Below are 25,547 nucleotides of genomic sequence, written 5' to 3'. Positions count from 1 at the left end.
TAGGAGGCTGTTTCACAGCACCACTTGGTTGTCTGCGACATAAGGGTGAAAGGTACGAGGAGAGCTCAGCGGGTGAAATACCAACCGAGAACGAAGGTGGAGAGGTTGAAAGAGATGACAGTGAGGGAGGCATTAGAAAAGAGGCTGAGTATGGTGGAGGATGATGTGGTTGAGCTTGAAAGTGGTTGGATGTCAATGAAAGATAGTCTGTTGGGAGCCGTTGGTGAGGTATGTGGATGGACAAAAGGACCACCGAGGCACTCGGAAACATGGTGGTGGGATGATGAAGTTGGAAAGAGGATTGACGAGAAGAGGAAGAAGTTCAAGGAGTGGCAGAAGGCGAAAGGTATGGGGGCAGAAAAGGCAGAGCATGAAAGTTATAAGGCAGCCCAGAAAGCTGCAAAGAAAGAGGTAGCAAAGGCGCAGGAGGCATGTAGGAAAATGTTCTGAGAACGCTTGGATTCGGAAGAGGGTCAGAGAGCGGTATTCAGGATTGCAAAGCAGATAGTGAAAGAGAGTTGTGATGTGATGGGGGTGACTTGCTTGAAGGATGAAGTGGGACAAATCGTTGTGGACCCAGATGGAATTAAAGGAAGATGGAAGAGATATATGGAAATGCTGTTGAATGCAGAGAATGAATGGGATGGCAACATAGAGAGTAACCCAGTTTTAGGACCGGCAGAGAAGATAACCGAGAAGGAAGTTGAGGAAGCGATAAAAGCAATGAAGAGTAGAAAAGCGGGAGGGCCGCCGGGAGTTGTGGGAGATATGTTGAAGGCAGCGGGAAATTGGGGTGTGAAAAGAATGAGAGAGATCTGTAATCTGGTGGTGAAAGAAGGCCGCATTCCAGTGGATTGGGAACCGAGTACCCTCGTCCCTCGATACAAGGGGAAAGGTGACCCTCTGGAGTGTGGCTCGTATCGAGCGATAAAGTTATTGGAGCATGGAATGAAGGTATTGGAAAGGGTGTTGGAGAGGAGGATAAGGAAGAAGGTGAAGATCGACGAAATGCAGTTTGGATTTATGCCAGGAAGAGGAACGACAGACGCGCTTTTTATTGTGAGGCAGTTGCAGGAGAAGTATATGGAGAAGAGGAAGAATTTATTTCTTGGGTTTGTTGATCTGGAGAAAGCATTCGATAGGGTTCCACGTGAAGTAGTGACATGGGCATTGAGGAAGTTAGGAGTGGAGGAATGGTGGATCAGAGAAGTGATGGCAATGTACAAAAGAGCGCGCACAGCTGTAAGGATGAAGGACGGGAACAGAGGAGAGTTTGAGGTGAAGGTGCGAGTGCATCAGGGGTCGGTACTAAGTCCACTACTATTTGTAGATGTGATGGAGGTGCTGGCTCAGAACGTAAAGGAGGGTTTACCGTGGTAGTTGTTGTTTGCAGATGATCTGGTGTTGATTGCGGAAAGTATGGATGGACTGAAGGAGAAGATGAACAAGTGGAAGGAATGTATGGAGACAAAAGGTCTGAAGGTGAATATCGGAAAAACGAAGGTGATGGCAAGTGGTAAAGCATGTGGTGAGGTGGAAAGAACTGGGAAGTGGCCCTGTGCTGTGTGTCGGAAGGGTGTCGGAGTGAACTCCATTCAGTGTACAATGTGCGCTGAGTGGGTTCATCAAAAATGTAGTGGTTTGAGAGGGTCATTAACCAGTGTGGCAGCTACATTCAAGTGTAAGGTGTGCACAGAGGGAGCTGCAGATGGAGGAAATGTTGAGTTGGATCTTGGAGATGGCGTGAAGCTGGAAGGTGTGAAAACATTTTGTTACCTTGGAGACATGCTGAATGGAGAAGGTGGATCAGACTCGGCAACGGTTGCTCGAGTGAGATGTGCATGGAAGAAGTTTCGGGAACTGAGTGGCGTGCTGACGAGGAGGGGAGTGTCATTGAAGCTGAAGGGAAAGGTGTATGCTGCATGTGTGAGAAGTGTTATGATTTATGGGAGTGAGACATGGGTAATGAACGTGGAGCAGCAACGAAGGCTGGAAAGGGTGGAAATGTGAATGGTTCGGTGGATGTGTGGAGTATCGTTGAGAGAGAGGAAGACAAATGATGAATTGCGAAAGATGATGGGAATAAAGCCTGTGATGGGTGCTGTGAAGAGAAACAGGTTGAGATGGTTTGGTCATGTGTTGAGGAAGGATGAATGTGACTGGTTGAAAAGAGTGATGGAAATGAATGTGGAAGTAGAGGACGGGGAAGACCGAGAAAGACTTGGCTAAAGATGGTCGAAGAAGAAATGCAGGCAAGGGGGTTAACAAGGGGAGATGCAGAAAATAGGGCAAAATGGGGAACATTGTCATGGGGACCGCAAGGCTAACCCCCGCTCTTGCATGGAAAATGGCCTTAAAATGTCTGTTGTTGTTTGTTGTTGTCACCACCACGTAATTCAAAACACCTCGCCCCCATGTAATTTAAAATACCTCACCCCCACGTAATTTAAAACACCTCACCCCACCTAATTTAAAACACCACGCCACCACGTAATTCAAAACACATCACCACCAAGTAATTTAAAACATCTCACCACCACGTAATTCAAAATACCTCACCCCCATGTAATTTAAAACACCTCACCACCACGTAATTTAAAACATCTCACCACCACGTAATTCAAAATACCTCACCCCCACGTAATTTAAAACACCTCACCCCACCAAATTTAAAACACCTCACCACCAAGTAATTTAGAACATGTCAACCCCACGTAATTTAAAACACCTCACCACCACGTAATCCAAAACACCTTACCACCATGTAATTCAAAACACCTCACCACCACATAATTTAAAACACCTCACCACCAAGTAATTCAAAACACCTCATCACCAACTAATAAAAAACACCTCACCACCACATAATTAAAAACACCTCACCACCAAGTAATTCAAAACACCTCACCACCAAGTAATTTAAAACATCTCACCACCACGTAATTAAAAGCACCTCACCCCCATGTAATTTAAAATACCTCATCCCACATTGTTTTAAAAAACCTCACCCCCATGTAACTTAAAACACCTCACCCCCACCAAATTTGAAACACCTCACCACCATCAAATTTAAAACACCTCACCACCACGTAATCCAAAACACACCACCACGTAATCCAAAACACCTCACCCCCATGTAATTCAAAACACCTCACCACCACGTAATTAAAAACACCTCACCCCCACCAAATTTAAAACACCTCACCACCACGTAATCGAAAACACCTCACCACCACATAATCTAAAACACCTCACCACCAAGTAATTCAAAACACCTCACCACCAAATAATTAAAAACACCTCACCACCAAGTAACTCAAAACACCTCACCACCACATAATTCAAAACACCTTACCACCATGTAATTTAAAACACCTCACCACCACATAATTGAAAACACCTCATCACCAACTAATTCAAAACACCTCACCACCATATAATTAAAAACACCTCACCACCAAGTAATTCGAAACACCTCACCATCACGTAAATTCAAAACATCTCACCACCACGTGATTTAAAAACACCTTACAACCATGCCATTTAAAAACACCTCACCACCACTTAATTCAAAATACCTCACCACCACGTGATTCAAAACCACCACCACGTTATTAAAAACACTTCACAACCGCGGAAACAAAACGTTTCAGGGAGTAGTTCAGTGACAACAGACACTGCCCAGATATGTAGATATATAGATAAATGACTGTACCTGAGTTGCTGTTTTGTCATGGTTTGCACCAATCATAATTCAAACAATCATAATGCACAAATGTATTTGTAATATATGTGATGCTACATTTTATGAACAATTGAAGTTGAAAACTTAAGTTGGAAAAAAAAAAATTCCCCCCCCCCCCCCCCCCCAACAAAAGAAATTGGAAATTTTTTCAAACAAAATACCCCTAGGACATACCGACGGGAGATATAGGTGCATACTAGAAGTTTGGTACGATTTCACAAAAGTTTGAGGGAGTCGTTCAGTGACACAACACAACACAGACACTAGTCGATATAGAATGCTGATCCTGGAGCAGAGCAGATCCGAGAGCAGATCCCCGTATCCTCCCCGCCCCCTTGCCTCCAAAACAGGAATTTGGGGTTACAAACCGGAAGTGTTCGAATTAATTCATTAATTAATTGATTAATTGATGAATCCCACGTTTTCATGATTTTCACATTTTCACGATTTTCCCAAATTTCCAATTTTTTCTAAAATAATTAAATAATTATAACAACCAATTTTTTCCCCATATGGGTAAAAAATATTTTGCGAATAACATATTGCAAGTTTGCGAACATTTGTGAATATTTGTGAATGTGAATGTGAATTCCTTCAGCGGTTACGCAAAAAACCCCGGCATGCGCCATGGGTTATGCAATCCAGTCGCTATATACTACTGTGTTCAAAAAGTATCCGACCTTTATTTTTCGTGCGTAAAAAAAAAGAAGCTAGGGAGGCGTTGATTGGTGCACGTATGTAGGCGATCCTAATGCACACGCGTGAATTTTTTCCCACCTGCAGAAGCTGTCATTCGACGGCAGACCGCCGATGAGTGAGGACATGTAAGTGAGCGCCGTCGGATTTTCGTTTTTGACAAAATGACGGAAAAACTTGAACAACGCTACTGCATCAAATTTTGTGTTTCATCAAACTTGCATCAAAACTGCAACTTGGTTTCTGGGTCGTACCCATAAACCCAGGACTCATCGCCAGTGATCACTGTGTTGAGGAAGCTGGGATCGCTGTTCACAGTCTCCAGCATGTCCTGTGCGATCTCCAAACGGAGTTGCTTCTGCTCAATCGTTAGCAGCTTTGGTACGAACTTCGCTGAGATTCTCCTGAAGCCCAAATCCTCCTTCATAATGGAATGGACGGTGTTGAATCTTGCGGATCGTTTCCACTTGGGAATCGCCAAGCTTTACACAAAATTTGATGCAGTAGCGTTGTTCAAGTTTTTCCATCATTTTGTCAAAAACGAAAATCCGACGGCGCTCACTTACATGTCCTTACTCATCGGCGGTCTGCCGTCGAATGACAGCTTCTGCAGGTGGGAAAAAATTCACGCGTGTGCATTAGGATCGCCTACATACGTGCACCAATCAACGCCTCCCTAGCTTCTTTTTTTTACGCACGAAAAATAAAGGTCGGATACTTTTTGAACACACTACGTAGGAACCCCCACCCCTTACATATTACAAATTAATCCTTTTAAATAATAAATAAAAAAATTGATTTTTAGTTTAAAAATACTTCTCTTATATAAAATACATATGGCGTTGACTTATCTGAATTTTGATATTAAAAATGTTATCTTTGAAGAACCAAAGTATTACAGCAACAACGGAATTACCTATTACCATATTATGATAAAATATAATTACGATCATACTCGCACACAAAGTGGTATTAGAAAACCGTTTATTGAAACACCAACGTTATTTTCGTGGGGTATTAAAGCGAATGAAAATAATGCCAAGGAACACAGAGTTGAATCGTATTCGCTGCCGCTTGTTATGTATAATTCACGCTTCCCACCGATGACGGCGGAAACAAAAACAATGGAAATGTTTGAAGAAATTCTTAACGCGATTAAAACACATCTGATGAAATCCGATGTTATTGAAAAGATGAAAAAGGATCAGAACAAGATAGAGCCTTTGTTAACGGACTTGATATATTTTGGCGGAAACATGATGGGGGAATTTTCATTGAAGTTGTTCTAAGCATGTCAAGAAAAATAATTACAAAGGACATCTTCAAACTAACAAACACGCTATCTTCGCAAGAACAACCCCACCTAAACGAGAGACACAATATTGTCACGTTTGTGATAAGACCGTCTTGAAGAGGAGCTTTCCCACTCATATTAAATCACAAAAACACATAAAGTTGCTTGGATACTCTATTAAGGACTCTGATGGAGCATTTATGGGCCATATTAGAATAAGGATTTTTAATTTAACACCCCCAGAACCAAAATCAATATCTGAGGCGGTTGACACAGTCAAACCCGCCATTGAAAGGTATGTATGTAAGAAATACGTTGGCTGAGATTAATGCCATTAAATTTTATATGGGTGTAAAAATGGAATTGAAAAAATCGAGTAGTGAAAAAGAGGAACTTGTTATAGAAGGTTTATGAGAACAAAACCTTACTTTATCGCATCTCACCGGGGGTTCTTATTAACGGATGTTTATGAAAAACTTACAGAACAGGAAGAACAGGTAGATCATTCGCTTGTAGGTAGTGGATTTACTATTACTAAAATACTTTTCATCGATATACACGTTCTAAAAGCAGACCCCTCAAAGCCTCTTCTTACATTGATTTACCAAGAGAGATAAAACTTTAAAAGGCAGTCATTAACATTCAAAACCAAGATGATAAATGTTTTCTATGGTCTGTTCTTGCACACTTACATCCCCTGAATGGAGCGTTGAAAGGGTATCACATTATAAGAAATATGAAAATACGTTAAATGTTAAAGATCTACACTTTCCAGTCATTGAAAGATATTCCTAAATTTAAGAAAATGAATAATCTATCTGTTAATGTTGATGGACTAAAGGGGAAAAACAAAGTAAATGTTTTACAAATTTCTAAAAACCATAAAAATGATGAGTCATATTGATCTTCTATATTATGATTCAGAAGAAAATTCACATTACGCCTACATCAAAAATTTTGGAAAATAAATTTCTTCACAAATAAACAAACACGGCGCTAAAAAATACATCTGTAAGCGGTGCCTCGACTTCTTTAATAGTCAAGAAAAATTAGACAAACACTTAGAATACTGTGTTAAACATAAATCCACCGTAATTACTATGCCGATAGAAGGTTCAGGCATAACATTCGAAGATTTCAGTAAAACTTTAAAACACCCGTTCGTGATATATGCCGACTTTGAATGTGTTCTTAAAAAGATAGATGACGCTTCTTCAAAACCAAACCAATCATCCACGAATAAATATCAAGAACATATTCCTTGTGGTTTCTGTTATTATATCAAATCATCCGTTAGCGATGAATATAACAAACTAGAAATTTATAGGGGGAAAGACGTGGCTGGTGAGTTTGTAAGACGATTAGAAACTGACTGTCTTCGCTTAAGAACGATAGTGAGAGAAACCAATAAAGCAATGAACCCCCTAACAAAAGAAGAAGAAACAGAATTTGGGCAACCAAATAGCATCTGTCATATTTGTGGGAAGGAAATTACTGAAGAGGAAAGTGATGGAGGCCTAGAGGATAGAGACCATTGTCATCTCACCGGTAAATATAGGGGTCCGGCTCATCGAGATTGTAATCTTAATTATAAATCCCCCACTTTCATTCCAGTCTTACTTCACAACAACGCTCATTATAATAATAATAATAATAATTCATTTATTTTGTATAGCGCTTTTCAAGAAGCCCAAAGGCGCTTTGACAGAGTGATGATACGCATGTATTTATTAATACACTTGCAAAAACGCTCGATTACATTTCAGCAATTACTTCCACAGATCAACAATACATCTCTTTCACAAAAACAATCCACACAGTAATAGGATTTGACGAAGAAAAAAATAAATATAAATATGATATGACTCGCATCAGGTTTCTTGACACATTTAAATTTATGGCAAATCCGTTATCCACCTTGGCATCAAATATTAAAAAGTTTCCATGTCTTTCAGAGTATATATCAAATCAAAAAGAAATTGAACTCTTATCACAAAAGGGGATGTACCCGTATGATTACATGGATTCATTTGAGAGATTTAAAGAAACACAACTTCACCCGCAAATAATGTTTCTATAACGAGTTAAATAAATGCCATATAACTGATAAAGAATATACTCAAGTTTCAATATTTGGGAAACGTTTAACATAAAGAACCTTGGAGAATATCATGATTTGTATCTTAAAACTGACGTCTTACTACTGGCCGACGTCTTTGAAACCTTTAGAACAGTTTGCCATAATAAACAATCATATGGGTTAGATCCTGTCCACTACTACACCGCTCCGGGATTGGCTTGGGGTGCTATGCTAAAGATGACAAAACAGAAGTTGGATTTAATCAGCGATGTAGATATGCTTTTGATGATAGAAGAGGCTAAAAGAGGGGGAATATCACAAGTATGTTCTAAGTCTCTAAGAGATATGCTAAAGCCAACAATAAGTATCTTCCTAATTATGATGATATGAAAGATAGTTCTTACCTGATGCATTATGATGCTAATAATTTGTATCGATGGGCTATGTCTCAAGCTCTACCCCATGGAGGCCTCAAATGGGTTGAAGAGAAAGATTATGAAAAGGTTTTACAAAACATCGTTACATCCTCACAAAAAGAATTGGACGATTCGGAAGTTGGATATTATTTTGAGGTTGATTTGAAATATCCTGAAGAACTTCATAATAAACACGACTACCTACCATATGCCCCTACCAAAGAATGCCCCAAAGAAGAATGGCTACGTGATTATCAACGATCATTTAATATAAAGGGTAAACCAACAGAAAAATTACTTACTACATTATATGACAAAGAAAATTATGTTTTACACCAAAGGAACTTGAAGCAATGTGTATCGGCAGGGTTGATAGTAAAGAAGGCCCATAGAGTTATACGGTTTAACCAAAGTCATTGGATGAAGGAGTATATCGATTTTAACACTCAAAGGAAAACCGAAGCAAAAACTGATTTTGAGAAAGGCTTTTATAAATTGATGAATAATTCTGTATTTGGAAAGACTATGGAAAATCTTAGAAATAGACAAAACATAAGACTTGTTACATCTTTGGAACAAGCAACAAAATTAATTAATAAACCTAGTTTTCAAAGAGAAGTGGTGTTTTCAGAGGACTTTTCTGCTACCTATTTGCAAAAAGAGAGTATTGAAATGGATAAACCTATTTATATAGGAACAACGGTTCTTGATTTATCAAAATTACTAATGTACGATTACCTATACAATAACTTGCAGAAGAAATATCAAGATAATGTTTCTCTACTTCATACGGATACGGATAGTTTGATTTTGGAAATTAAAACGGAAGATGTTTATTCAGATATGATTGAGGATATTGACATGTGATACGAGCAATTATAAGTCAGACGATAAGTTGTTTTCCTAAAAAAATAATAAATGTTATTGGAAAGTTTAAGGATGAATTGGGGGGAAAGGTAATGAGTGAATATGTGGGATTGAGATCTAAGGCTTATGCTTATAAATATATTGATGATAATAATATTGAAAGATGTGATAAGAAGTTAAAAGGAATAAAGAAAGGTGTTATCAAAGAAGAAATAGAGTTTGAACATTGTTATAATTGTTTATTTTCTGGGGAAGAGGAGTTTAAAACCATGAACGTGATAAGAAGTTATAAACACCAATTATATACGGAGGAGGTGAACAAGAAAGCTCTGGAAGCTTATGATGATAAAAGGTTTATTTTCGACAATGGAATTGGTTGTCGCTCTAATGGGAACATGTACAATTGTACATAATTAAAAAATAATAAACTAATAATAAAATGAGTTGTTGTATCAAGTGTAAAAAGAAAACTAAATCTAAAAATATATCGTACGATATAAATAAAAAGAATAGAGTTTGTGAAAAGGGAGAATGCGTAGTATGCGGTGCTAAAAAGTGCCGAAACATCCCATCTAAAAGCGGGGGTGATATACAAAAGTATTTGTCAGGGACTAAATTTACAACAACGGGGATTCCGGGGGAACTACATCTGCCGGGGTATTCCTTCTGCGGCCCAAGAACAAACTTGGATAAAAGACGAGATGAGCATAACAACCCTAAACCCTGGTCGAAACCTAAAAACAGGGTTGATGAAGTGTGTCTAAAGCATGATATTGCTTATGGTAATACCGATACATTAGAGGGAAAACACGAAGCCGATAGAGAAATGCTTTATAATTTGTCTTCGATACAAAATCCAACATTGATAGAGAAAGTTGATAGGTTTATCGTGAAGAAAATTATAGGCGCTAAATTGAGGTTTGGGATGGGGGCTGCCCTTCAAAAAAACTACTAAACTCTAAGGATGATATTAAACCTGAGGAACGAATCATTTTAGCTAATTAATTACACAAACCTATAATCACAAAGTTTAAATGAAGGGAGGTTTATTCCAAAGGGGTTGATTACATCTGGTCCGCCGATTTAATTGAACTAAATAATGATAGGGGCTACAAGTATGCTTTAACTGTTATTGATTTGAGGAGTAGATTTGCATGGGTTGTTCCTTTGAAAAACTAGAAGGGTAATACCCTAATGTTGGCCTTCCAACAATTATTTAATAAAAGTAACAGGAAACCAAAGAAGTTATGGACCGACGAGGGAACAGAGTTCTATAACAGCATATTTATGAAATTTGTTAAAGAGAATGGTATTACATTATACAGCACCTTTAATGAAGGAAAGGCTGTTGTTATTGGACGTTTTAACCGTACTTTGAAAGAGAGGCTATATAAAAAATTCACGCAACTCGGCTCTCAACAATGGGTATCAGAAATTCAGGATATTGTTGATAATTACAATAATGCGGTACATTCAGACAAAATCAAAACCGTCGGAAACATTTACAAAATTAGAATATGAAAAGAAGATTAACTTGAGAAAACCCAAGTTCAAAGTTGATGATGATGTAAGAATATACAGGTGGAAAAGTCATTTTGAGAAAGGTTATACAAAGAGATGGACTAATGAACTTTTTTAAATTGTTGATGTAAGGGATACGGTACCCTGGACTTATAAGTTATATGATTTACATTTTACATGGAGAGGAAATCTTGGGTTCATTTTATTCACAAGAATTACAAAAGAAAAACTCAGCAGGCGATCCAATTGAAGATAATTAATAATTTTAATATAAAATGACTAGTGAGCTGCAACAAAATTATGATTCTTGTATTCAAGGATACTTACAAGAAAAGGGGGCAACATTTTTCATTCCTTATGAATTGGAACATAAACAGGGAAGTTTGGAATTAAAAAGTGGCCCTATACTGAAATTGCTAAACCCACAAATAGAGACCTTGTTAAAATATTAAATAAAAAACAACTTCTCAAAAATATAAAAACTAAAACTCTTTCAGAACATATCAACAAATCCTATTGGTATCATATTGTGAGAAAAATAATTACGGATACACAAAATAGATCAAGATCCAGATGAATATATATATATATAACATCCTAAGGAGCTCAAAGGAAGAGAAGGAGGAGGAGGCAAGTAAAGTAGGGAAATAAGGGAAATAAGGGAAATAAGGGAAACAGTAGTAAGGGAAGTAAGGAAAATAAGGGAAATATAGGCGGCAACACTAAAGGAAAGAAGGGAGACACGGTTGGAAGTAGATGACGAGATTCGTCTGATGTTCCACCATGAAGATATAACAAAGGAAACACCGGAAGCAACACTACAGGAATTAGAGGAAAGGATAACAAGGAAAGTAAGGGAAGCAGCGGCAAGGGACATAAGGGAAGCAGCAGCAGGGGAAATAATGAAAAGAAGGAAGGAGAAGATGGCAGGAGGAGAGTCGATGTGGGAAACTAAAGATGATTCCACCCTATTAGCTATAATAATGGAACCGGATGAGGAAGAAAGGACAGTAATGACAACAGAAGTAGCAACAGCGGCAACAGAAGTATCAAGAGCGGTAACAAAAGCAGTAAGAGCGTTAGGAGCAAGGGTAACAAGGTCGGCTAAGGAAGGGGCAGTAAGAGTAGCAGGGGTAGTAGGAGCAGCCAAGGAAGGGGCAGTAGAGGCAGCAAAGGAAGAGGAGGAAGTCAGGGAAACAATATAAGGGGTGGTAAGGGCAGCAAGGGAAGGTGTAGTAGGAGTAGCAGGGGGCGAGGAGTGACTCAGCAAGCATATCATACCCCCATTTATCAAATACCATATTAACTATATGCCCCTCTTTATACAATTTAATTGTAAGTGACGTGTTGAATTTAATGAGACGCGGGGTATGGTCTGGAGAACTCGGTGTTGTGGGTATAAATTCTACTTGTTTAACAAAACGTGCTGTGGAATATTTTGTTAAATTGCCTAATCTCACCAAGTCATTGTCATCTGTGGGGCTTGGATAATTGATTAATTTATAAGTATTCTTCATATTAATATCTTTAGTTATAATATGTTTTTGTCGCTCGGCCTGGGCCTTTGTATAATAATTAGATAAATGAACACCCGACTCTTGGGAAGCTCTAAAGATAGACCCATCTTTCCCAATGTAAGACATTTTAAATAAGAGTAAAAATAATATCAGAAATCTTTTCATTATTGTTGAGGTGAAATAATACATATAAACATTTGGAATTTACTTCTTGGACTTGAAATGTTTGATAAACACTCTTCCCCTTCGGTAGGAATTTAATTACTTCAAGAGGGGGTGGAAGTCCATAACTATCTAAATAATATTTGCCCCTACCATTATGAATACAAGTCCAATGAGACCCCTTCCCAATATTATCTTCTAAATTCATGACAATATTCTTTGTATTTTTAGGCAGCTTTGTTAATTCATCCCTCATACAAATAATTACGTTATTGAGTTTTAGTTTTTTTTACAATATTTATCGAGTTCCATATTTGACGTTTTATTCTTTCCAAATTGTTTAAACCACTCCTCCATTTTATTTATGATTTTATTTATGAGAAAGATATATTCCATTACCCCTTTTCGTTAGTTTTACGCACACCTGTGCGATAGAAGAAAGCATATCTCCGACTAACGATCTCGCCCTAACAGGCAAGCCTTCAAGGTTTTCAGCAAAATCTACAATTACACCGCTTCCACTACGTTTTTTCTCCATCACCTTGTTATGCCTTTCCAATTCTTTTTGAGCTTTTAGTTGTGCTTTCTTTTCATTAGAAGCTTTTACCGCCACCGAAACACCACCCACTATCGATCCCACTGCAACTAGCGCGGTAAATAAAGGGACTAGGGGGGCTAGAAATGGAAGAAATCCTCTGTTTGTTTCCTTTATTGCATAGTTCTTCAACATAGGTTTTGTCATTTTTAAACTAAGTGAACCGGTACTATTTAGCGTTTTCACCTGCACTTTTGTGAGCAAAACACCAAGTCTCATATCGCCTTTTCTTTGAATTGTACGAATGGTAATCGTACAAGGTTTTTGGTGTTGAATACAATATGTTAGTTTATCACGATTTGATTGATTAACATATACGTCAGTTGTTACTTTACTCATTTTATTTAGAAAAGCTTTTGTTCTAGTTATATGAGAAAAAAAATCTACAATACCCCATAAACATACCCCTAAACATACAAATTTTCTATTTATTGCTTATGTGATATTAGTCATAACACCATCATCCGTATTAATCTGTAGTTCTGTTTCTTCAAAGAGCAAACAATACATATCCACTTCTTCGTTCTTTCCTCTTTCAATGTATAGGGAAGTGTCCACTCTATTAGACTTTATAGTTTCCTTTTGAGCGCTCAGGTCAATCGCGTAGATTGTATACAACAACAACAGGCATTTTAAGGCCATTTTCCCTGCAAGAGCGGGGGTTAGCCTTGCGGTCCCCATGACAATCTTCTCCATTTTGCCCTATTTTCTGCATCTCTCCTTGTTAACCCCCTTGTCCACATTTCTTCTTCCACCATCTTTAGACAAGTCTTTCTCGGTCTTCCCCGTCCTCTACTTCCTTCTACATTCATTTCCATCACTCTTCTCAACCAGTCACTTTCATCCTTCCTCAACACATGACCAAACCATCTCAAACTGTTTCTCTTCACAGCATCCATCACAGGCTCTATTCCCATCATCTTTCACAATTCATCATTTGTCTTCCTCTCTCTCAATGATACACCATACATCCACCGAACCATTCGCATTTCCACCCTTTCCAGCCCTCGTTGCTGCTCTACGTTCTACGATTGTATATGTTGCTGCTCTACGATTGTATATAGACTTTTAAACACTACCATATCCAAAATGGGATTCATATTACCATTGCTTTCACACACCTTTTGGTAAGACTTGTAGGCTTCGGCATAATCAATATTTTCCCAATTAATTTCCAATCTATCTCGAGGGTAAAATGTTCCATTTAGAGAAACCCGAAGTTGTTTTACCGTAGCATTATCACACAACGCGTTATTCTTATCAGTACCTTTATCTCCATCGAGTTTCTTAAAAATGAGCCATAGGTACCGAGGCTTTTCTTCCAGAACACCCAAATTCCAAGTGTAGGTAGTGTGTTCCAATTTAACATGTTGACATCTTCTTTTAAGGTAGGATACATTTAGTGGGGTCTTTGAATTAAGTCTTCTATTCAACATCTCTTCTGTTTTAAGACTGGGAGTATATTCACTGATATACCAACACAGATCATTAATAACAAATTTATTGTTATCACCGAAAGCATTCGCAGCCCCAAAAACCAATCTGTTTTCATTAGTATTCCTTTGTTGTTGAAATCTAATTTTAAGGCCGTACAGAACTTTAAAATCCAAATATCCACTTAAGAGGAACCGCCATGGTAAAACTATTCTCGGCTTTGTCATTGTTATACAGTGCATCCCTTTGGGCATAACCAGGGTCGTTGTCATTTCCCGTTGTCATATCAGGAATAAAACCTTCGGCAAACCCCTTACCCATGCTATCACTAAAGGAATATAGTGTAAATTTCATCAATTCAGATGTCGCAGAGATATAATCAATCACTTTAACCTCTTGCGTTCCAATATACCAAAAAAAAAAAAAACCTTTAGAGGCCATTTTTCCCCGCAAGCGGGGGTTGGCCTTTTTCGGGCACCGTGGTTGTTGTTGTTTTTGTTGCTCCCCTTTTTGAATCAATGTTTTACGGCCGGATGCCCTTCCTGCCGCCAACCCTGTTTGTCGCCTTTTACGACAAACAGGGATTTACCAGTGAACTGGTACTCAATTAGCCGACCTCCAAAGGATGACAGGCTGAGTCAACCCCCCTGGCGTTAATTCAGCGATCGACCGGGATTCGAACCCAGGATCCTAGGATCCTAAGCTGGCACCCTAGCCGCGAAACCAACACCAGGTTCGATTGCGTTCCAATATACAAATGGACACAATCAAACATTTTCCAGAAGAAATCATTTACAAGTGTAGCCTTCGTGTCATTCGCAGCCTTAGTGAATTTAAATTTATACAACAAGAAACTATCGGCCAGATTCAAGTAAGTTTGTTGATTATTTATCTCAAAACTTTTTGTTCCATTCGTATTCCAATCTGTTCCCGTTACGGCATTTACCTTACAATAATCTTCTTTTTTAGTAGAGTTTGAAATGATAATCGTATCACCCAAATCATAAATACTATCAATTACGTTCATAGTTTTTATATATAACAATAAAAAATATAATAAATAAATTTATTACATTTAAGAATAATATATTTAAAACTTTTGAAAACCCGACCCGAGAAGTATTTGTTTTAGTTTTCGTCGTGCTTGTGGGGTTAGTTCGGTTTTACTCTTTTTAATTTCTTTGATAGCCTGTAATTTATGAGACTCCTTCTGGGCGTCTTTTATACTCTTTACAGCGCCTGCTACATTTCCTCCGGCAGATGCGGTTGAACCAATTAGGTCTTTATGTTTAAGAATAGTTGAACCAATACCCATTAGAGTATCAATTAACCCATCTCCTTTAGTTCTAAATTGTTGACCTACACCCCGTTGTCTCGGGTTTATAGTATCCTCTCCCAAGAAACATACCTTCACCTTTATAGTACGGTGAAAGATACATACCTTCCCCAATCCCAGCTCCATCTTTTGTAATGATTTTATATTTTCTCAACTCATGTTTTCGTACAACAACCATCGTGTTTTTATTTACTAAAAAAAAAAAAAAAAAATCATGTTATAATTGTTTTATATTTATCAATTAATTCTTGAAAAACTCCATGTAGGTGGGTTCCATCTATTTGTTGAACAACTTCACGTAGGTGAATTCTGATGGATATAATTTCATCATTGAAAGAAATCAGATGATTATTTTGATCGGTTATCCTAAAATGTACTTTATTAATGTTTTTTCCTGACACGGGCAAATAGATGGGATTTGTTGGTTCCATACTGAATTTATAACTAATAGGGGTCGAGTAAGCGATGAATGAGAATATTGTATTTGTTCTCACACTGTCGTCATAAGCACCATCAATCAAATCGCAGTGAATTAATATTGGATTTATACCTGAGGATATTTGAATAACATTATCACTGTAAAACGTATCATTAGCTTCAATCTTTTTAGAGGTGAAACCCAATAGCTCTCTGAATGATTTCTCAATCGTGAAATCAATTTTATAATTATTTTTAAGGTTAATGGTTGATTTTGATGTGTGTGTTTGAATCCCTACAACAATCTTTTTTGGTTCATCTCCCTGTTCTTTCATAAGACGACCAATTTCAGAAGTTAATGTAGAAATCTCATAAGCTCCGGGTGTAACTTCTATAGTTTTATAGTTACCCCCGGGACTATAAATAAACTTGTTATTTTTTCTGTGATATTAAACAATGTATTATAAGTTCCCACAGACACTAACGCTGCTTCATATTCTTTTGTGGGATCAAGTTGTAATGGGTACGGTAATGAAGCCGTGTAATCACTCTTTGTAAAGTTAAAACTTAAAGGTATTTTTCTCATTTTATTTAACGTGTGATAAAATATTGTCGTGCGAATACCCTCAAGGTTAACACCAGGGCTCACGAATGACCAGAACGGCTTTAACTGAGGCGACGACGAAATACGGATTCGGCTCTAAAAGTACGGGAGAAAGAACAAAGGAGAAGAGGCGGCAAGCGCTTACCTAGAGCGAACCGACCGCAGCTCTGATCCTGCAGGGGATTAACTCAAACGAACACGGGTTTAACAAGGAATGGAAAGTAATGCAAGGGTTTATTTTAAATAAAGGTCGGGACAGGGAAACGCGATGATAAATCTAATAATGATCCTAAATGTTTTTTGTGTTTTGTGTGTCGGTTTGACTTTTTGTGTGATTAATGTTAGCTCTTTCACGAGCCTCAATCTTATATACAAATATATATATATATATATATATATATATATATAAAAAAATCGGTATCCCGCACACCTCACTTCAGAAACGAACAAAGGACTGAATTAATAAAAGAAATGTCTTGTCGTTTACTTGTGATATGTGGTGCGTCTTATCTTTGTCTGTAGTCGTGTCCGCCGTCCAACGCTGCTCCAAGCTCCGGCGCGAAGAAACCCTTCGTCCGCTCGCTCGCACGCTTCGACAGCCCTCGATGCGACTCGCTCCGCGGCACCCCACGAGGTCCCTCGCTCCAGTACAAACAGCACCGGATCCCGCTCCAAGCACCACGACGAACCAACGTCACCCAGCACGAAGCACGAAGGTCCAGCACACGAGAAGGAAGAGCGAAAGAAGACCAGAGACAAGCGAAGAAGGGGGAGGGCTTCAAGCACAGCGAGATCTCCAATACAAAGGGGTCCAGCGCGCAGAGTCCAAGAGAGAGAGTTCGTCCAAGAGAGAGAGTCCAAGAGAGAAAGAGAGAGAGACAAAATGTCATCCAGCGCGTCCCTTTGTCACCTTCCCTCTGACGTCAGTCTTGGCGCGCCACCAACCTTGGGCCTCTTAGCTTCCCGCCGTCCACCGAACCTTCTAGCGCCTTCCCTCCAATGAACAACCTCCTTCTCAGTTGCGTCTTCGCGCCTCCCGCCCTGATTGGCTGGAGGTTCGCGCCTTCCGCGCCAACCAATCACACGTTCCCTGTGGCATGGGTTACAACTCGTCTCACACGATGTTGCAAGGCCAGCTGGTGGTGCGGCTGGCGGCAGCCATCCGGCGGTGCCCCGATCTGGCTTCCTGCCTGTCTTCTTCCAAGGTCATTGTAAGGGCAGGGGAATTATTTACTGTTGCACTAAGGACCTATCGAAGTGTTTATATGTGTGCGTTGCCATAAGGGACAAAGGAATGATTACCAGGTCTGACACACAGGGGTTTATCATTGTCCCTACAATTATTTAACACCCGAACATCCTTGTATGTTCACAGGTATACACTTCCCTGACAAACCGCCTAAAACACATAACTTATTACAGGGTAGATTCCCTATCGCGACAGTCGAAGCATGTTACCTACACAGATCTACCTGGCCCTAGATATTCCTTTACCCCCAACATAACACAGCCCACCCGCTTCTGTGCATGGGGGAACTTCAGGCTGTGGTGCCCGCAGTCCGAAAACAAGTCAACCGACTTACATGTTCATTGCCCCCCCCCCCCCCCCCTTTACCTCGCCGGTGAGGGTCTCCACACACCAGGCTCTGTTTCCTCCGGCTTCCGCGCAGCTCCACGGGTCGCCGGGGGTCTCCTTTACCCCAGGGCGCCCAACAAGACCCTCCACCGACGAGCTCCAATTTCCAGATACCACTGGCTGCCAGGGGTAATTGCCGCAGAGGGGGGCCGCAGACATCGCTCCTCAGAGCTTGATCCGTACCTGCGGACACACACACCTTCCCCACCCACAATATCCCAAAACACATTTCCTCCCCCGCTGCGATTCAATTCTTAACACAATTCCATGAGAAGATGTTACAAAAGATGTGCCATGGCCTGCCCTTGTGAAATCCCCAGTTCACATTTTACCAACACATTTCCATTTTTAACACAATAATTACGACTCACTCATCTTTCCAACCTCACGACCACATGTGAACACATAACCACAACACTAACACAAACACCACCCACAAGACTCTGTGGGACACATTCCATCCCCCTCACCGACAATGTCATCACTCGCACCCACCTCCAAACTCCAAATTACATGTCCCCAAAATTTCACAAGCAAGTCCTGACGCCTGGGACAGTAACCATCAAGGCCTTACCCCTACCTTGATATACAGGTAACTACCGGTTGGTCAGGTCCAAAGTGCAATCCACCCTTCACAATCCCAAAATTTATCATTGGGCCTATCAAATTTCACCAAATTTCTCTTTTGTCTCCACTATACTGGCAGGTATGTCGGTCCGCATCCAACGGTGATTATCACTACACAACTACATGTGGCTACGACAGCTCCGCACCTCTACTGTGCAAGGGTCATCGGGACAAGGTGAGCAGTCAAAACGCCAACATGGCCCATGAGTGTCCATAAGGGTGCGATCCACCATCCATCCTTCGCCCCCCCCCCCCCCCTGCGAGGAACACAGCTGCACCAGCCCCAGCTGGCCAATGTGGTGAGCACCTGCTGGCACAAACTACCGCAAGCACAACCTCGGCCCTGGGGGGCACGGTCGCAGTGGGTGGCATCCCTACAGCCACGTCCCCTGCACCTCCACATCATCCCCCAGTCCGACCACATGCAGCCCCCAGTGCCCACCCACACTTGACCACACCAAGGTCCAGTTAACAGCCATGCTCCACCAGGAGACCCACCCAGAAGTGGGTGGGTCCACACACCTCGGACATGCACAGCACCACATTGACCCCCAGTCCCCCAACTCCATCCCCATGATCCCGCGTCCCAAATATCAGCACAGTCGCCCCCGCAACCAGTTGAAGGCTGTGTCCTGCCAACCTGTCAATTTTTATCCCAGCCTCCAACACTTTGGTCTAACACACCTGGATCAATAATGGTGCCACTGATGTCAGTGACCACCATGACATTTCAAAATTCACCCTTAAATTTGCATCGAACCCTCGATTACACATGCCAAACATTTTTCACATTTTCCTAACCTCACCAAAGATGGGTGCTTTGCCATACACATGCCAGCCGAGCATGGCCCATATGCTCGGCACGTTACAACTTCCCATTCAACAAGCCCATGGCTCTCTTCCCAAACCAAGAGTCCATAAATCATAACGGAACATCTGTGGAAGGTCACTCTCACACCATCAAGTTCCACAGATGCCCGAATGGTTGTCTGGCAGGCTATGTCCATCCCTGTCCTTGCAGACTGACCCGCTTCCATAGACCAGCACAACATGGCAGGTCACCACATGCCGGCTCTGTCGGGCGCATGCCCGGGTGGTCACCACATCGGGCCCAGGTTGGCCGTCCGCGGTGCCACCACCAAAGCACGACCCACAACACCTCCCCCTAGTGGTCCTCAATAATGCCATCCCAGGCTTGAGAAACCACCTCGGACCCCCTGGAGGTCTTAACCCCCACGAGGGTCCGGTGACCCTGCCGGCCCGAGCCACATGCTCGGGTGGCGCCCCGATAGACAAGGGACGCCACACTCCACCAGACCCCCCGTGGGACCCAGGTCGTACCATGACACCCATGGCTGGACCCCACGTCCAAATCTCGCCAGCACAGCCCCCCAGCTGGCTGGCATCACCAAATTTACAAAGGGGCAACTTTTCCCCGAGGCCATCACCAAAGACCTCCCCTTGTCCAAATTCCACAGCCCGGGGACCAACTCTAACCAAGGCTGCTCCAAATCACATTCCCATTTTAATATAAATTTATTTTTCCTTTTAAAAATGCTGGCCCCAGGTGTCAAATAACCACAGCTACAGGTAACAACACCCTCAGGTTGTTCTGCCCCTCCCTGCAACTGTTCCAAATTCCCTACAGGGACCAAATCTCCCAAGGCTCTATCTCCCGGTTTTCCAATATCCAAATCCAGCCCGGAGCCAACACACTCCCCCAACTGGTTCTGTAATTTTGGAGCCTCCTGTTCCCAATTGTTATGCACGGTGAGGGTCCCCTCGGTCAACACAACCTCCTCCTCGGACCGGCTCACCTCATTCCCCAAGCTCCTTTGGGCCTGATCAAACTCCACCTCCATGGGACTTTCCCAGGTCCCCAGCCGCTGGATCAAATCATTCTCATCATCCCCATCAATAATTTGCGGCCCCGACAGGTCTTCCCCAATAAATACCCGGTCCGGCTCCATTACACGGACCCCCAATAACTCTACCCCCTCTTGCTCTGAACCACCACCCTGGCACAGCAAGGATTCAAATCCATCCCCCGGTTGGGGTGTTGTGGCATCCACCCGGTCCCGATAAACCTCCAGGCCACGATGTGGGCAACATCCTCCATTTACCTCGACACATGCAATCTCCCCATCCACCTGTGAGCACTCCCCATTCACATCCATTGCCATTCCCATTGCAATTCCCAATTTGCCTTCCCCCCGTTCTGATTCTATTTCTAACACCACTGGCTTCTCCTGTGTTTCCTTCCCCGGTTCACTCCTTCGTTCGTTCATTCCCTCTGCCTTTCCTTCCAAACTATCACTCATTCTTTTGATCAGTTCACCCCGGGCATCAATGCTGTTTTCCAGTCGCTCCAGGTTATTATTTAGTGCCTTCATACAACAACAACAACAACAACAACAACAACAACAACAACAACGGCATTTTAAGGCCATTTTCTCTGCAAGAGCGGGGGTTAGCCTTGCGGTCCCCATGACAATGTTCTCCATTTTGCCCTATTTTCTGCATCTCCCCTTGTTAACCCCCTTGCCCGCATTTCTTCTTCGACCATCTGTAGCCAAGTCTTTCTCGGTCTTCCCCGTCCTCGACTTCCTTCTACATTCATTCCCATCACTCTTTTCAACCAGTCACTTTCATCCTTCCTCAACACATGACCAAACCATCTCAACCTGTTTCTCTTCACAGCATCCATCACAGGCTCTATTCCCATCATCTTTCGCAATTCATCATTTGTCTTCCTCTCTCTCAACGATACTCCACACATCCACCGAACCATTCGCATTTCCACCCTTTCCAGCCTTCGTTGCTGCTCTACGTTCATTACCCATGTCTCACTCCCATAAATCATAACACTTCTCACACATGCAGCATACACCTTTCCCTTCAGCTTCAATGACACTCCACTCCTCGTCAGCACACCACTCAGCTCCCGAAACTTCTTCCATGCACATCTCACTCGAGCAACCGTTGCCGAGTCTGATCCACCTTCTCCATTCAGCATGTCTCCAAGGTAACAAAGTGTTTTCACACCTTCCAGCTTAACGCCATCTCCAAGATCCAACTCAACATTTCCTCCATCTGCAGCTCCCTCTGTGCACACCTTACACTTGAATGTAGCTGCCACACTGGTTAATGACCCTCTCAGACCACTACATTTTTGATGAACCCACTCAGCGCACATTGTACATTGAATGGAATTCACTCCGACACCCTTCCTGCACACAGCACACGGCCACTTCCCAGTTCTTTCCACCACACCACATGCTTTACCACTTGCCATCACCTTCGTTTTTCCGATATTCACCTTCAGACCTTTTGTCTCCATACATTCCTTCCACTTGTTCATCTTCTCCTTCAGTCCATCCATACTTTCTGCAATCAACACCAGATCATCTGCATACAACAACTCCCACGGTAAACCCTCTTTTACGTTCTGAGCCAGCACCTTCATCACAGCTACAAATAGTAGTGGACTTAGTACCGACCCCTGATGCATCCCACCTTCACCTCAAACTCACCACTGTTCCCATCCTTCGTCCTTACAGCTGTGCGCGCTCTTTTGTACATTGCCATCACTACTCTGATCAACCATTCCTCCACTCCTAACTTCCTCAATGCCCATATCACTACTTCACGTGGAACCCTATCGAATGCTTTCTCCAGATCAACAAACCCAAGAAACAACTTCTTCCTCTTCTCCATATACTTCTCCTGCAACTGCCTCACAATAAAAAGCGCGTCTGTCGTTCCTCTTCCTGGCATAAATCCAAACTGCATTTCGTCAATCTTCACTTTCTTCCTTATCCTCCTCTCCAACCCCCTTTCCAATACCTTCATTCCATGCTCCAATAACTTTATCGCTCGATACGAGCCACAGTCCAGAGGGTCACCTTTCCCCTTGTATAGAGGGACGAGGGTACTCAGTTCCCAATCCACTGGAATGCGGCCTTCTTTCACCACCAGATTGTAGATCTCTGTCATTCTCTTCACACCCCAATTTCCCGCTGCCTTCAACATATCTCCCACAACTCCCGTCGGCCCTCCCGCTTTTCTACTCTTCATTGCTTTTATCGCTTCCTCAACTTCCTCCTCGGTTATCTTCTCTGCCGGTCCTAAAACTGGGTTACTCTCTATGTTGCCATCCCATTCATTCTCTGCATTCAATAGTATTTCCATATATCTCTTCCATCTTCCTTTAATTCCATCTGGGTCCACAACGATTTGTCCCACTTCGTCCTTCAAGCAACTCACCCCATCACATCACACCTCTCTTTCGCCCTCTGCTTTGCAATCCTGAATACTGCTCTGTGACCCTCTTCCGAATCCAAGCGCTCTCCGAACATTTTCCTACATGCCTCCTGTGCCTTTGCTACCTCTTTCTTTGCAGCCTTCTTGGCTGCCTTATAACTTTCATGCTCTGCCTTTTCTGCCCCCATTCCCTTCACCTTCTGCCACTCCTTGAACTTCTTCCTTTTCTCGTCAATCTTCTTTCCAACTTCATCATCCCACCACCATGTTTCCGAGTGCCTCGGTGGTCCTTTTGTCCATCCACATACCTCACCAATGGCTCCCAACAGACTATCTTTCATTGACATCCAACCACTTTCAAGCTCAACCACATCATCCTCCACCATACTCAGCCTCTTTTTTAATGCCTCCCTCACTGTCACCTCTTTCAACCTCCACACCTTCGTTCTCGGTTGGTACTTCACCCGCCGAACTCTCCTCGCAACTTTCACCCTTATGTCGCAGACAACCAAGCGGTGCTGTGAAACAGCCTCCTCCCCCGGGACCACCTTTGTGTCCCGGAGGTGCCCCCTATCTCGCCTACACACCAGCAGGTAGTCAACGGTTGTCGTCGACCCACCTGACGTGTTCACGCCTGTCGTAGTGCCTTCATGCTGTCATTAATTTGCTTCATCAATTGCATTATGGCCTGGTTGTCTATGGAGGCCGTTCCTGCGGAGGGGGAAGTTCTACCACTACTCACTACCCCCACTACATCCGACTCACCCCCAATGCTTCCCGCATCTTCCATCCTCCTTTCCTCCACACTGCTTACCTCTTCCATCCGTAAAGAAGGGGTCGTTTCCCACGCGTGTTTTATCTCAAAGACCGATTAAATTTAATGACGCACCTTTCGCGTCGTGCAAGCCCAATCGACGATACAAATTTATCGCCTCCGTCTACGAAAAATTTTGTCCAAATGGCGGGCGCGATGTACGCCCGACCGTGTCGATCGCAGCCGCGGACAAAAAAAATTTGTCCGTCGAGCCCGTATCCTCACTTCTGACACAAGTTGTCACACGGACCCTTCGGTTAATACCAGGGCTCGCGGGTTAATACCAGGGCTCGCGGATGGACCAAACAGATTTAATTGGAGGCGACGACCAAACACGGATTTTATTATCAAACGCGGAAGGAAGAAGGAAAATGGGAGCTGTGGTAAAAGCAAATACCAGTGTAGGGCGAACGAACTCAAACGGCAGCTCCGATCTTGCAGGGAAATTAACGAACTCGAACACAAGATTTAGAATGTACAAAAATAAACATTTATTCACGGCACCCGATAACAAGGAATGCGACTGTAATCAAATAATGGGCCTAAATTGGGATCCCACACACCAGACTTCAGAAATGAACAAGGGATGAATTAACGAAAAGAACACATCGTGTATTCATGAGTGTGGTGCGTCTTAACTCGTCTGTAGTCTTGCGTCCGTCGACGTCCCACGCGGCCCCCCTCCGTCTGCCTCCGAGCACCACCAGGCCCCGCTCCAAGCACCATGCGTCCAACATAGGCTGGCGAGCTCCACACACGGTCGATCTCCAACACGAGGCACAAACTCAGAACGAAGAAATTGCAGGAGGAGAGAACGCAAGTGCAACTGCACGCTATCAGCCAAATCCAAGTGAGCTCTCTCAGGAGTTGGACATGTCAGGGTCAGAGCCGGATGTGCAACTCCAGAGAACTCTGCAAGACAAGAGAACCAGGGGTCCAGCAAGAGGGAAAATGTCGTTCGGCCCGCCCCTAAATAACCTTGTGGCGGTGACGTCAGCCTTGGCACACCACCCAATCAGTGCCCTCCACCGACTCGTTGGCTGGAGGTTCGCGCCTACCGTGCCAACCCACCACTCGTTCCCTGTAGCGTGGTGATAGCTCGTGTCACTCTAGGCCGGCCAGAGGTGTAGCTGGCGGCGGCCATCATCGGCGGTGTCCTGGCCTGGTTTCCTTGCCTGTTTTCTTCCAAAGTCTTGTCAGGGAAGGGAATTTAATTAATGCGTGCACTAAAGGGCCTAACTGAGTGTCTACAGATGTGCATTGCCATAAGGGACAAAGGTTTGATGACCAGGTTGGACACACAGGGGCATTATTCTTAATCCCTATACTATCTAACACTCAAACATCCTGGTATGTTCACAGGTATACTCTTACCCGACAAACCGCCGAAACACACAGAACTTATTACAGGTAGATTCCCTATCACGACAGTCGGATACCTATCTACACAGATCTATCTGGCTCTAGATATTGCGCTACCCTCCCGACATAACAATACACACACACACACACCCACACACACA

General features: G+C 42.5%; 1 protein-coding gene across 7 annotated transcripts in view; it reads right to left on the bottom strand.

Moving 5' to 3' along the window:
* The window catches only part of MOCS3 (molybdenum cofactor synthesis 3), a 115,895-nt gene that overhangs the window by 65,652 nt on the left and 24,696 nt on the right, over positions 1-25,547 (bottom strand). The window lies entirely within an intron of this gene.

This window comes from Myxine glutinosa, chromosome 9, assembly GCF_964187855.1.
Source record: "Myxine glutinosa chromosome 9, kmMyxGlut1.1, whole genome shotgun sequence".
NCBI classification, from domain to species: Eukaryota; Metazoa; Chordata; class Myxini; order Myxiniformes; family Myxinidae; genus Myxine; species Myxine glutinosa.
This window is presented reverse-complemented; position numbering and strand designations above follow the sequence as displayed.